This window comes from Lactuca virosa, chromosome 6 (genome assembly GCF_052849685.1).
Source record: "Lactuca virosa cultivar CGN04683 chromosome 6, Lactuca_virosa_CGN04683_v6, whole genome shotgun sequence".
Classification (NCBI taxonomy): Eukaryota; Viridiplantae; Streptophyta; class Magnoliopsida; order Asterales; family Asteraceae; genus Lactuca; species Lactuca virosa.
Genome location: NC_136431.1, coordinates 35,413,020 through 35,428,729, shown reverse-complemented (window position 1 = coordinate 35,428,729; position 15,710 = coordinate 35,413,020).

Here is a 15,710-nt window from a genome sequence, read left to right as displayed (position 1 = left end):
CAAATACCAAACCCACCCAAGGCCCAAACCATGGCCCAATTTTTCAAATTGTGCCCACACCTGTTATAGGCCTTCTCAAAATAACTACAAACCCAATACCTGATGGCCCAACAGGGACCCAAGACAAATAAGCCCAAAAGATGGCCCAAACCGAAGCCCAACATGCAAAATCCTTACTTTCTGAGTACGCAGGGCGTACCCATCTGTACGCTAAACGTACATGTTGTTTGGCTTCTACGCTGTGCGTACAAGCTTGTATGCCCAACGTACTCACCCAATAAGCCCAATTCATCCATTCAACTCTTAATACATTAATCAAGAAATCTAAACCACGGATCTGAGTCCAATAAGTGTCTAGAACCATAAAGTCACTGACTTGGTGACTTTGAATGCCCCAAGAAGACCCAACCACAAAATATAGCATTCTTCCATAATGAAAAGGATCAAAACTTATGCATGGACGGGTTTAAACCCTAAAGGTACCAACTTTATGGACCTTCGCCTCAGAAACACCAAGAGGGGCAACTCAAAGCTTCTGGATTGGCATCAAGCGACTAGATCATATCCATGGGGTCAAAATGGAACCAAAACTCAAAAATGATAAATCTAAGACATCAATGGTCAAGTTCATAGCTTTATACCTCAAACAAGATGGAAATGAAGCACGTAGCCAACATCCATAAGCTCTTCCTTGATCCTCAACCTTGCACCAAATCTCCTATTTCTTGGATATGGACCAAAACACATCAAAATGGATACCATGAGCTCAAAATACCATCATGAAGGCTTAGAGACAATTTCTATAGTTTTGAGGACTTGGATACTGGTATAGAGGCATGCCCTAAAGACTTAACGAGCTTATATAGGGTACATCATCAAAATTAGGGTTTTTGTTAAGATGTACGTACACCCCGCGTACACCAGTGTACGCCTCGCGTAAGTGACCGAATGCGCAATCCTGCTTCGCATTTGTACGCCCTGCATACACCATTATACGCCCTGTGTAACGACTTTAGAACTAGTACGCCATGCGTACATATATGTATGCCCCGCGTACTGCTTAACCCCATAACCCGAATATACTCTGAAGGTCATAACTTCCTCATTATCACTCTGATCCTGACGATCCTTATATCCATGAAAAGGTAATGAGAAGCCCTACACTTTGATCAACCCATACCTGCCTTACCATTTCCCGAACAAACCTCCAATTTCCTTAAAAGCCCGAGCTAACAAATTACTGAAATACTCTTTGACTCCAAAACACAAACCGTAAACCCGAATCATCCATATTACATTATCCAACCCCAAATGAGTCCAAATCTCAATTCTTCAAGGGTCCCAAGCCCACTAATACCCAATCCTTGATTACTACGCCAAAATGGGAAACGATTTGAAACAGGGCATTACATCTCTCCCCCACTTAAATTAGATTTCGTCCCCGAAATCTTTCCATACCATCTCCGGCACACCCAATAACGTGAGCAATACGACCACAACCCCGAGCATACCCAACCTTCCCAAGGCAACCGGAAACCAACTCTCGCAGGGCTCTACAATCCCAAAGATGAACGAATCCCTTGCAACTTAACCACAATTACTCAATCTGAAATCTGAAGTTTCGAGATAGACTGACTCCCTGACAGACCGCCCATATTGAATCATTGTTGAATCCATTCCTCTTATCTCCCAACTGACTACTCAACTTCTGATAACTTGAGGTTCCCACTAGAAAACAGAATCACAGACCAAATATCCCTGCAGAACACTTATACTTGACATAAGACTTAGATAATTTTTCGAGTAGGAGACTTATCCCTGCAACGGTTAGACTCGGACGAGAGCTACGTAACAGGATCAAATCATTTACTCTGAGATTATCCAATCCCAGCTGTAAGTGATTTACCATCTCCTCGGAATAACAAGCTACTCCACACATGAGTTCCAAATCAGTAACACTGTCTTGGCTTATCTTGATGCCCTTCACAAATAGAACCAATCTAAGACACAATCACAAGAGCTTGATCTACTATAAAAAATGAACCCATTCATTACCCTTGAACCCTTCGATTAATGCCCTCGGCATATAGATACCCCGATTCTTATCCCACTGAAAAGAGAATCCTTCACCAAAAACACTCGTGATACCCGACTAGATATCTTACCCAAAAATCAACCTGATACTCAACTCATAACCCGAAATCCAGGGATGTGCACTTGCATTTCACCCAAGACCTTCTGATAACGACAACCCCTCACTTGACCGAGATCTAAAGGTTCCCAAACCATCACTGAGACTACCAGTCTCGCACCTGGTCCAACCACCAGGTTCCCAAGAGTCCAAATAACAAGGCTACCCAGCCTATAAACCCCTTTGCGTCACATACTGATCACCCACTTAATCCTTCCACTCAATATCCAATCCTTGACCCAACGGTCTCTACCAGGTCACACCTGGATTGCCATAATCACATGGGCCTCGCCCACGGGCCCCACCTACCAAGACCTACCCAGGCCCGACTCCACCTCGGACGCCAATGGTCCTCAACCTAAAATAGAGAATACTCCTCGACAATCCTGGCTGGCATGCCTAAGGCACAAACTAATTCCCCCATTACGCTCATGACCATTACTAATGTCGGTCTACCTCAAACTGATGTATGCTACGATCCCACCGCAGTCTTACAACACTTCTAACCAGCCATGGTTACCATTCACCCAAACCATCACAACCCCAACCATCCTGAGCTGAAACCTGCATCCAACTACATCCAATAAGGTGTTCGGGTCACGCTTTGAATCCCAAAGCCCTCAACCCAAACTCAACCACAAGCCTGTTATACATACTAAAGAAGATATCAACCAGCGGTTGAAAGTTTCATGAACTCCTACTTACACAACCTCAAAACAAACGGCCACTTGAGCCGTCTCTCCTCCTGACCAGAATGTGAAGCTAGCCCTAGTTCACACTCTTCCAGATTTCCGGAAAACCTAATCGATTCTCCCCCACTTGGATTCGACGAAGTTCTCTCATCCCTTAAACCCGATGGGTTCCCAACCCATCAACCTCGTACAACATGAACCGTCTACGACCTGCACTAATCAATACTAACATTCCATTGTTAGCCAAACTCAATGATCGCCCAATTCCTGAAATCCTGAAGAATACTCTTGAAACCTTAACCAATCTGATAATCCAAATCACTTCCCATGATACCATACCAATTCCTTATGCTCTTATGATGATAACTAAAACCACAACCCTCGCCCTGAACTGACGAATCTTCACCCCCAACTTCCATCTTCAAAGAATCACTAGACTCTAAACATCTATAACCCATACAGATATGAAACTCCCCTAGGACTTCCAACGACCAAAAAACTCATGCAGCTGACACCACCATCTTCCGGCTACCGCTCCTCTCCTAACAACGGTAGTTCTTGAACCCAAAAGATCTTCCATAGGCACTGTCGATCATACCCGAACAGATGATAAAACCACTGAACCCTGACTTCATTGGAGAACTAACCCGCTAACCCTGACCAAAGATCCTCCAAGAAATACTCCTAATTTGAACCCGACAAAGACCCGGAACAACAACGGAACACGATTAACCCACTCAACATGATACAACCATCTGAACATTTACTGAAGACTTCCGACATGCAGAATGGCATATCACAATTCTCGATAATATAATCCAGACACTAAGAGAGAACCAACCCGAGATATAACTTACCCAAACTCAAAAAAATTCCAAAGCAATACAAATTCTCGATAACAACCCACAAGAAAACTGAAGATAACATACCCGCAAAAGCATCCGAAGAAATCCTGACCTCCTCCTCCTGAGTTACCCTAACCAACCTGAGGATATGGTGCAAAACTCCCCTCCGATCCTAAAAGAGAAGAGCTAGCCATAGGATCCTCCTTCCTGAAGGATTCTAGGGATCCACAAGCTTTGGGCTCTAGACGAGCCTCCAATTGTCCTAATACAATCTCGGCCCAAAAGGCCCAGAGATGACCTTCCAAGAACTCCAAAATCCTTTCCTTGGCTGAACCAAAGACCACCAAGGTCCTATCCGAAACAACGCATGTAATCTCCGATGAGATGAACTCTCGCGACCACGCATCGATCGACTCAGTACCTGCTACTGAGCCGAAACTAGAATTTGGACCCCATCCCTGGGTGCTCAACACCATACCGAAACAACATCCAAAAAGGTCCGAATATACTTAAGAATCCTCTTCCCACAGGTTTCCTAGATTCTCCAAGACTCTCCCCGATTCGAGTATGGATCATGTGCTTTTAGTAGTACGGGCCCAATACTACCTTCCACACCTACCCATACTTTCCTCAAGAATCATCCCAAATCCTCTAAGTCACCTTCTCAAATCCTTACTCTAAGCAATCGCTAACTAGCACAACAAAACCCACTGAAGCACTTCGTAGGCTCTCCTAGGTTCCCATCCTCACCCTGCCATCAACTGCTGAAGAACTCCTCATAATGTCAGTTAGCTACCTCATGAACACAATCACTCAACATCTAACTCACATCACTTATGAGTTCTACAAAGCACAAAGCAAGCATCATTCGTGCCTTAACACTTCAATCCATGGAATAATCGAAAAACATTCAAGCTCACACAGCACAACTCATGTTAAGAACTTCCACTCTCATTGTCGATTGCCTTATGCATGCTAATTATACACAGAATAGGATCAAATAGATTGTCGAATAAAAGACTCTACCCTAGAACCACAACCAAACAATGAACAGGAAATAAGGCCAAATCAGTTATTATAGGGCTATAAGATCCTAACCGTATATAATTTTTAAAGCATACACTTAGCAATTAATGATACTAATAAATATTCCCATTCCAGCATAGCATCCAATACTCCCAACGCTACAAGGCATCACATATCAGGTCAATCTATCACTGACTAATTAGCACTAGCATGCGAGTCTACTAGCTTATACAATAGACATATAAAGGCATCTCTCCTAGTATTCTACCATGCAAAAACTGAGCAGATCCTTAGCCCTAACTAGCATGCGATTCACAGATTCACAGATTAAAGTATAACATATACCATGTATGGGTATTTTGGGAAAACTTACTTGAGCTCGGCTGATTACATGCACCACACCCTTTTCTTACCTTAGAAAACTCTTTTCTAAAAAATAATTTTCTTTTGAAATCCTTACCAAATCTTTAGTTTGAGTGCAGACATACCCGAGAGTATGTCCGAATCCCTCAAACCAAGGCTCTGATACCAACTTGTAACGTCCCGAAATTCATGAGATAAACATTTTGGATTTTAGATTAATAAATCATTAAACCAAGGTAATTTAGATTTAGCAAAACATCATCAAATCAGAGTAAATCACGAATGCGGAAACTTGTGGTGTGTGTTCTGCAATCATCCCGAGCTCTTCCATTTGAAAACCGAAGTACCTGAAACATAAACTGAAAACGGTAAGTACAAAGCTTAGTATTGTTTTTATAGTTTACACACTTTTGTATTGCCGCTTCTTACTGTCGTATTTATGTTAATGCACTTCCCAATGATACGTAAACAAGGTATTTTTGGTCCTTTATAGAGAAGAGATAGCATAGATATTTTGCATTCATCATTTATCACTTGGGGTAGGAACAATAGTATTTTATTTCTATAAGTATGGATTATTGAAAATAATAAGACATGTATTTGGATATTTCCCTTGAACTCCCCAATATTTTTTATTTGACATAAATAGTTGAAGGGATTTTTCTGAAGAGAAAATGGATTATGGGAGTGTGTGATTTGAACTATTGATTGGTCTGTGTAGATATCTGATTATCTACCATATTTAATTCACAACCAAATGTGTCTTTGTTCCAACCATCATGTAAGCCCATACGAGGATAGTTTGGTTTGCTTAAAGAGAATCTTTTCTATGATCAGATAGGAATCATGTCATACATGAGCAGGCTCCGTATGTACCAAACATACAAATGGGCCCAGCCCTAGGGTTCATTCAAACCTAAAAAGCAAGTATGGGCCCCAGCCATGGGGCATATTTCAACCCAAACATATCACAGTGGGCCCTGCCCTGGTGTATATTTCAACCCAAACATAACATACTTGGAATGTCATGGGCTACCCCCATGGTCTGATATCTAAGTGTCATGGGCTGCCCCTATGGTCTTTCATGCAGATATCACAGAGACAACTAACATTCCACATAACAAGTAATGGGTCGACATTGGTGCCTTCGACCCATGGATATAGTGAGAAGACTCACCTCGCACTGCCGAATCACAGACGATCCCTGGCTACTGGCTAACAGATTCCCCGAACTGTCAATATCAAAACAACGCCCAATTAACAATTGGGTTCCAATCCATTTACCAAAAATCCATGCTCGGGGTAAAAAGACCATTTTACCCCCAACCTAACTTGGACCAAGACTTAGGCCCAAACTTGTACATGATTTTAGACTATAATTTTGTCATTTTTGGGTTTATATTCATTAACTTATAGTCTCTCAAAGTCGGGATATCAAAGGTGTAAATTTTATGTTTTTCAGCATTTTTTATATTCTGTGATAATTTTAAAACATGCATATCTCATTCGTTTGAAGTCGGATTGGCATGAGGTTTTTCCCAGAGTGTAGTTTATAGTTTGTACATGATTTTAGACTATAATTTTGTTATTTTTGGGTGTTTATTCATTGACTCATAGTCTCTCAAAGTAGGGATATCAAAGCCGAAAATTTTATGTTTTTCAGCTTTCTTTGTATTTTGTGATAGATTTAAAACATCCATATCTAATTCGTTTGAAGTCGGAATAGCATGCGGTTTTTCCCACAGTGTAGTATAGAGTTTGTACATGATTTTATACTAAAATTTTGTCATTTTTTGTTTCATATTCATTGATTTATAGTCTCCCAAAGTTGGGCTATCAAAGCTACGAATTTTTTTTTCTCAGCTTTATTTTTGTATTTTGTGAAATTTTATAACATGCATTCGACCCACTTTACCCGGTTCCCCGGGTTTTTCGGTTATCGACCCACTTTACCTGGTTCCATTCGACCCACTTTGATATTTTCGGGTTTTCCGGTTCTAGACCCACTTTACCCGGAACCGAACCGGAACCGGTTCCTATATACCGGTCCGGTTTCCGTTCCTAAAATATCTCGTTAACCGGTTCCCGGGTTTTCCGGGTCCGGGTCTACCGGTCCGGGTTTGGACTCACTCTCATCCCTAGTACGGAGTATCGAGTTTTGTGTGCTTCGTTCAGGACAACGTCCCTGAACCCGCCGAATTTCGGTGTCCAAATTCCGTTCATGAGGTAACGAGCTTCGTCGTCCTTGACTTCCAGATTTTTATCCATTCCTCTTAAGGTCTCACCTGTCACATTCTCAGGTTTCAAAGCTTCCAGTTGGGCCTCTTTGATTTGCATGGACAGGTGTGAATGGGTTGTCATGGTTAATGACTTTACTCGGCGACCCGAGTATTCTTTTCGACTTAAGGCGTCAGCTACCACGTTGGCTTTTCCTGGGTGATAACGAATCTCACACTCATAATCATTCAGTAGTTCTACCCATCGTCTCTGCCTAATGTTGAGCTCTTTTTGATTGAGGATGTGTTGAAGGCTTTTGTGATCGGTAAAGATAGTACACTTTGTCCCGTAAAGATAGTGCCTCCAGATCTTTAGGGTGAATACTACTTCTCCCAATTCGAGTTCATGTGTGGCGTAGTTGACCTCGTGCGTTTTTAATTGCCTCGATGCGTAGGAAATGACCTTTCCTCGTTGCATTAACACACATCCAAGGCCCTGGTTTGATGCGTCACAGTAGACCACAAAGTCTTCGGTTCCCTCGGGTAGGGATAAGATCGGGGCGCTGCACAAGGTTTGCTTTAATGTTTGGAAGGCGGTTTCTTGTTTCTCTCCCCAGCTGAATGTTACACTCTTTTGGGTTAGGGTGGTAAGTGGCTTGGCAATCTTGGAGAAGTTTTGGATGAACCTCCGGTAGTAGCCAGCGAGGCCTAAGAATTGGCGGATTTCTGTAGGCGTCTTTGGTGCTGACCAGTTCTCGATTGCCTTGATTTTGGAGGGATCCACGTGTATCCCTTTCTCGCTAACCACATGGCCGAGGAAGTCCACTTCTCGGATCCAAAATTCACACTTCGAAAATTTTGCATATAATTTCTCCGCCCTTAGTGTCTCCAATACCTGTCGTAGATGTTGGCTATGCTCTTCCTTACTCCTTGAATAGACTAGAATGTCATCTATGAAGACAATCACAAACTTGTCTAGGTAAGGTCGGCACACCCAGTTCATTAGATCCATGAACACCGCGGGTGCGTTTGTTAACCCAAAGGGCATCACTACAAACTCATAGTGACCGTACCGAGTTATGAACGCCGTTTTGGGGACGTCCTCCTCCTGAACCCGAAGTTGATGGTATCCCGATCTCAGATCGATCTTTGAGAAGTAAGACGCTCCTTGGAGTTGGTCAAATAGGTCGTCGATTCTGGGTAAAGGGTATCCGTTTTTTATGGTAAGCTTATTTAGCTCGCGGTAGTCGATGCACATGCGAAACGATCCATCCTTCTTTTTCACAAACAGAACTGGTGCTCCCCAAGGCGAGAAGCTGGGCCTAATGAATCCTTTCTTCAGTAGTTCGTTTAGTTGGCAGGATATTTCTTGCATCTCGTCTGGCGCTAGACGGTAGGGTGCTTTGGCTACGGGGGTAGCTCCGGGATTAGGTCGATTCGGAATTCGACTTGTCGTGCGGGTGGAACTCTGGGGAAGGTCTTCTGGGAATACGTCAGGGAAATTGCAAACCTCCGGAATGTCCTTGGCGTTCTTCACCTCTTGTTTCCTATCCACTACGTGGGCTAAGAAGGCGTGGTATTCCTTGCGAAGATACTTTTGGGCTTTGGCGCACGAGATGATTTGTAGGTTTGCACTGGGTTTGTCGCCTTAGATGACAAGAGTTTCGCCACTTGGCAGATTAAGACGAATAGCCCGTTCGTAGCACAGAATGTCAGCACGATTTTAACTTAACCAATCCATGCCAATGATGATGTCAAAGCTTTTTATTGATACCGGCAATAGATCGATTTTGAATGAGTGATTGTCTAGAGTGAGGGTACACCCTGAGTATATGTTGTTAGTGCTTTCTGTTTTTCTATTAGCCATTTCTATGACGTATGTATCTTTTAGTGATTGGGGATTTTGTTTTAATAATTGTTTGAATTTGTGGCTAACGAAACTGCTCTCCGCTCCACTATCGAATAATATGCATGCATATGAGTTATTAAGGAGAAACGTACCGGTAACCACCGTGGGATCCTCCATTGCTTCTCCTTTCCCTAAGGCCAAGATCCTTCTGACACCGTCGGTGCTTGCGTTTTTAGCTTTTGGGCAGTCCCTCTTGTAGTGCCCAGTTTCCCCGCAGTCGTAACAGGCTCGGCTTGCTCCGGCATTGGCGGTGAAAGTTGCACTTGTTGCACTTGGGGAGGGTTCCAGCAGATTGTCTCAGTGGTGCTGGAGTGGAAGAAGTAGTGGCAGCATGGATGGTAACAGTTTGTTGTCTCTTGGCGGAGTCCTGCGCCGGTTGCTTCTTTTTATTATCCCAGAACTTCCTCTTGTTGTTCCCTCCTCTTGCTTGATCAGAGGTGGTTGTCACAGTGACATGTCTGGCCCGATGATCAATGAGTTGTTGTGCCAACTCCTTGGCACTATCGAAGGTAGTTGGCCGTGAGGCCAACACGCTATTTTGAATATGGGAAGACAATCCCTAAAGATATCGTTCCACCTTCTTGCTTTCCGGAGTGACCATCGTCGGACAAAGGAGTGCTAGATCATTGAATCGGGCAGTGTAAGCTGCAAGGTCAAAGCCCGTCATCTTGAGACTCCACAGTTCTTGCTCTAATTTTTGCACTTCACCCCTAGGGCAATACGCCTTTAGCATCATAGTCTTCAAGTCTTCCCAGCTTATCTAATTCGCCACGGCGAGAGTTAGAGATTTTACGTGGCCGTTCCACCAAGTAAGGGCCCTGCCGTTGAAACTGCAAGCTGTGAATTTGACTTTGTTTGCTTCGGGGCACGCACATATCTCGAAGATAGATTCGGTCTTCTCGAACCACTGCATCAAAGCGATGACTCTCCCGCTACCATTGAACGAATCGGGTTTGCCATTAGTTAAGTCCTTATACGAACACTCTCTCGAACGCCCTTGGCTATCTCCTTGAGTGGAGTTATTAGTACCGCTCCCTGTTCTCCTGGCACCGTCAATGCTGATTTGGGACATAGCAGCTGCCACTGCGGCCATAACCGTAACCTGGAACATAACAGGATCATACTGGGGAGGCGGCGGTGGTGGATTTGTTTGCGTTCTACCGGTGCGTCTAGCAGATCTACGAGGTGGCATCTTTCTGCCATAGAATTTTACAGATGAAACGAGTATAAGTCTTTTAGCAATGGTTATAAGTCGGTTGTCGTAAAACTAGGTTATTAGTTTTCAAGTATAGTATATTCCGACTTTCAAATGTCTGTAAACAATTCATAGTAGGAGTCTATATAAATAAACTTATGAATTTAGTAGTAATGACTCAATGAAGTCTTGTAATCTTTGTTCCATGCCTGATCCACTCATATGACCACCCAATGTATACTAGTTGTATGTAACGAAGGTTCAATAGACCGTCGAACTAAATGAGTATGCCCTGAGCCCACAACCAAACAAGGAACAGGATCCAAGGCGGACTCACCATTTCTAAGTCGATTGCCTCTTAATTACATATAACCTCGAGGTATATATTAAATAATCTTAGAGTTATCATAAGCAAATCGTTTGTAATGCTATGTTTTGCAATCTGAGGTAAACTCCCAATAAAATAAAATGCATGCCAATTTTCATTGATACAATTTAGTACATGTTTTTAGAAAAATTTGACCTTATAGAAGGTCTACATTATATCAACGTAACAGAAAATTTTGACAGCACATAGACCCTTTGACTAGTGTAATCACTTAAACGCAGGGTCAAAACTTCTTGCAAGAAAGAGTAGTCCCAACACATACTCGGAAACCTAATTTATAACAAAATGTGAGTAGTGCAAGCACTACTCAAGGCGGGTGGTATCAGCTAGTCCCTTGCGGGCCTTGAGACGAGGTCGAGGCTCCCTGTAGCTCCGCAATTCGGCGCTCGGCTGCGATCACTCTCTCCTCGTGAGTCACGTGCCTTATCTGGTACTCCCTTACCTCCGCCCGAGCGGTGGTAAGGTCCGCAATGAGTTGGTCCATGGGATAAAAGTCTCTTTCCAAGTACCTGGTACGAGCATCTGAGGCTTCTACCACAGCGTTCAGATCCCGAACTTGATTCGCCATTTCCCTATTCTGGTCCCCAAGGTTCGTGATCTGCTGGATCACGACTGGGAGGGCTCTGTCAGCCAGTCCTCCATGAATGAGGTCGTAGTAACCCCGTTGAAGAAGTAGTGGCAGCATGGATGGTAACAGTTTGATGTCTCTTGGCGGTGTCCTGCGCCGGTTGCTTCTTTTTATTATTCCAGAACTTCCTCTTGTTGTTCCCTCCTCTTGCTTGATCGGAGGTGGTTTTCACAGTGACATGGTTGGCTCGATGATCAATGAGTTGTTGTGCCAACTCCTTTGCACTGTCGAAGGTAGTTGGTCGTGAGGCCAACACGCTATTTTGAATCTGGGAAGACAATCCCCAGAGATATCGTTCCACCTTCTTGCTTTCCGGAGTGACCATCGCCGAACAGAGGAGTGCTAGATCATTGAATCCGGCAGCGTAAGCTGCAAGGTCAGAGCCCGTCATCTTGAGACTCCACAGTTCTTGGTCTAATATTTGCACTTCACCCCTAGGGCAATACTTCTTTAGCATCATAGTCTTCAAGTCTTCCCAGCTTATCTAATTCGCCACGGCGAGAGTTAGAGATTTTACGTGGCCGTTCCACCAAGTAAGGGCCCTGCCGGTGAAAGTGCAAGCTGCGAATTTGACTTTGTTTTCTTCGGGGCACGCACAGATCTCGAAGACAGATTCGGTCTTCTCGAACCACTGCATCAAAGCGATGACTCTCCCGCTACCATTGAACGAATCGGGTTTGCCATTAGTGAAGTCCTTATAGGAACACTCTCTCGAACGCCCTTGGCTATCTCCTTGAGTGGAGTTATTAGTACCGCTCCCTGTTCTCATGGCACCGTCAGTGCTGATTTGGGACATAGCAGCTACCACTGCGGCCGTAACCGCAACCTGGAACATAACAGGATCATACTGGGGAGGCGGCGGTGGTGGATTTGTTTGCATTCTGCCAGTGCGTCTAGCAGATCTACGAGGTGGCATCTTTCTGCCATAGAATTTTAAAGACGAAACGAGTATAAGTCTTTTAGCAATGGTTATAAGTCGGGTGTCGTAAAACTAGGTTATTAGTTTTCAAGTATAGTATATTCCGACTTTCAAATGTCTGTAAACAATTCATAGTAGGAATCTATATAAATAAACTTATGAATTTAGTAGTAATGACTCAATGAAGTCTTGTAATCTTTGTTCCATGCTTGATCCGCTCATATGACCACTCAATGTATACCAGTTGTATGTAACTAAGGTTCAATAGACCGTCGAACTAAATGAGTCTGCCCTGAGCCCACAACCAAACAAGGAACAGGATCCAATGCGGACTCACCATTTCTAAGTCGATTGCCTCTTGATTACATATAACCTCGAGGTATACATTAAATAATCTTAGATTTATCATAAGCAAATCGTTTGTAATGCTATGTTTTGCAATCTGAGGTAAACTCCCAATAAAATAAAATGCATGCCAATTTTCATTGATACAAGTTAGTACATGTTTTTAGGAAAATTTGACCTTATAGAAGGTCTACATTATATCAACGTAATAGAAAATTTTGACAGCACATAGACCCTTTGACTAGTGTAATCACTTAAACGCAGGGTCAAAACTTCTTGCAAGAAAGAGTAGTCCCAACACATACTCGGAAACCTAATTTATAACAAAATGTGAGTAGTGCAAGCACTACTCAAGGCGGGTGTAATCAGCTAGTCCCTTGCGGGCCTTGAGACGAGGTCGAGGTTCCCTATAGCTCCGCAATTTGGCGCTCGGCCGCGATCACTCCCTCCTCGAGAGCCACGTGCCTTATCTGGTACTCCCTTACCTCCGCCAGAGCGGTGGTAAGGTCCTCAATGAGTTGGTCCATGGGATAAAAGTCTCTTTCCAAGTCCCTGGTACGAGCATTTGAGGCTTCTACCACAGCGTTGAGATCCCGAACTTGATTCGCCATTTCCCTATTCTGGTCCCCAAGGTTCGTGATCTGCTGGATCACGACTGGGAGAGCTCTGTCAGCTGGTCCCCCATGACTGAGGTCGTAGTAACCCCGTTATTCGCCAAATGGTGATCGTTGTCGTCGTTGACAGCTCCATCTTTCGATCACTGTTCCCAACGGGGCTCGGGCCCATTGTAGCCAAAACGGTTTGCAGGCACCCTGGCGATGTAAGGAGGGTTGATGACTTCCTCCTCCGGCTCCTCCTCTTCTTCTTTGTCCTCCAATTCCTATTCTTCTTCGTCCTCTTCGGGGTCTTCTTCGGGCTCCTCCTCGAATACTTCCTCGGGATCCTCTTCCGGTTCTGCTTCCAACCAACCACCATTCCCCTGGTTCGGAAAGTAGGGGTCTCCGGGTAATTGAAATCCTGCCATATCGTCTGTTCGAGAATAGGGGTGTAAGAGGCAGATAATGAATCTAGTCACTTCATAACTATCCCCCGTCATATACTAGTAACTTCTCGGACGAATATAGTTGATCAGGCTATATTCCTCCCAGACTTGATTGCATATCCCAAGGCATATTCACATTGCAAAACTCCTTTGTTTTTAACTTTTGCGTTTTCCTTAGACATGACACTATACTAGTATGCATGTATGTACTTATACTTTTTCATAAAAATAACGCTTTTATTATTTTTTAAAGTATATTTGTAGGGAAAACCTTTAAATCAGAGGATCTTAGTCCCTTTGAGTTTATAGTTTGTATATCCTATGTGGTTTTTATATACTATGTTCACTATAAACAATGCTCTGATACCAATCTGTCACACCCCCAAACCAAGGATGGCGGAAACATCCGGGGGTGGGATTGACTTCATGTATAGTATCATAACAACGAGTATAATAGTGCTCATAGTAAAAACAGTCATCATAAATATAATTGAAAAAGTTACACCATAGTATGAGTTTACATGTTTCAAAATCAATTACATTATGATGACAAAAATGTATAAATTGACGTCTTGCGTCCCATCCTCAAAAGTAGTTGGTTACCTGTTTCACTGGTTTCCTGAGAACACAAGTAGTTTTGAAAGAGTGTCAACAATTAAGTTGGTGAGTTCATAAGCTTTTGGATGAAATGTTGGAAAAACCTTTGTTTGTAAATGTAAATGAATACTCAAGAAAAATCAAATATTTTCCTTATAAAATATTATGTAGCCTTAAATCCCAAGACCGAGAGTATGTGTGTATTTTGTACTTATAATGTGTTTGAAATGGTAATGTGTATCCAAGAAAAATCCAATATTTTCCTTATACAATGTCGTGTAGTCTTAAATCCCAAAACTGAGAGTATGCAGTTCTAGATAGTTAAAACCCCTTTTTATAAAGTAGCATTTTGTTATAAACTTGAAATGTTGTTAACTCAATATGTGAGTCGTTATAACCATACTACAACTAGATGACCTGCTACAGCGTTTCTCAGGCGTTAGAATTTATTATGACTTTTGTCACCTGAAGAACTGCAGGTCCCGCTGTAGCTAGCAGCAAGGTGTGGGGTGTCAATCCCAATATAGATCTATATACAATTATCACGCTCTCCCTACAAGAGATTCTGGTTATAACTTACAGGAACTTTTAATCCGTACTCTAAGAGTACAATTGAAGAATTGTCTCACAACTTACGTTAACGAGTTTACGTGTGAACTGAGTATAAAACCTTTTTGTGTGATGGAAATAAATCCCCTCTTTATGTAGTATGTTTGAAAAGTACAATCCGTAAACTATACTTTTTATGTTTCATCTAGTATGTTTGTAATGATTAAGGACACTTAAAATTTAGTGAATCATTTCTGTTATTTAATGTAACTCAACAGAAAACACATGTAAAAGATAGAGTCATCAAGGATAGACACTTTGCTCAACATGTTACAAAGTGTAAGTAGTAAACTGTTAACTAGTTTTTAACATTTCTACACTGTCTTAAAATCATCATAGAAAAATCATACGAAGTCGAAAACTGAATCTGTAAACTCTGAGAGTTTAGTAAATGTATCTAGTTTATTCATAATTTTTATTATGATTTTTAGAATTTTCAACTTGTGTGAAATTGTTCATATAAACCTGAACTACTTGCATATAAAACCGTTTGGAAAGATATTTAGTTTAAGATGGTCAAAACTGTCCGTGAATGGGACTCACTTTTCTGATGAAAGCTGTTGTTTGAGCTTAGTTAAGTTTTTGATGTACTAACTTGTATCCCCCCCCCCTTAAAACTAGAAGAAGACATGAAAAGGTAGGGGTATGAACTCTCCTTGTGTGGTTCTCTGAGATGAATGTCGAAGGAAAGGAGTTTCCTAGTCAAGAACACTTGGAAGATGCTTGAAGGCTTGAAGATCTAGGA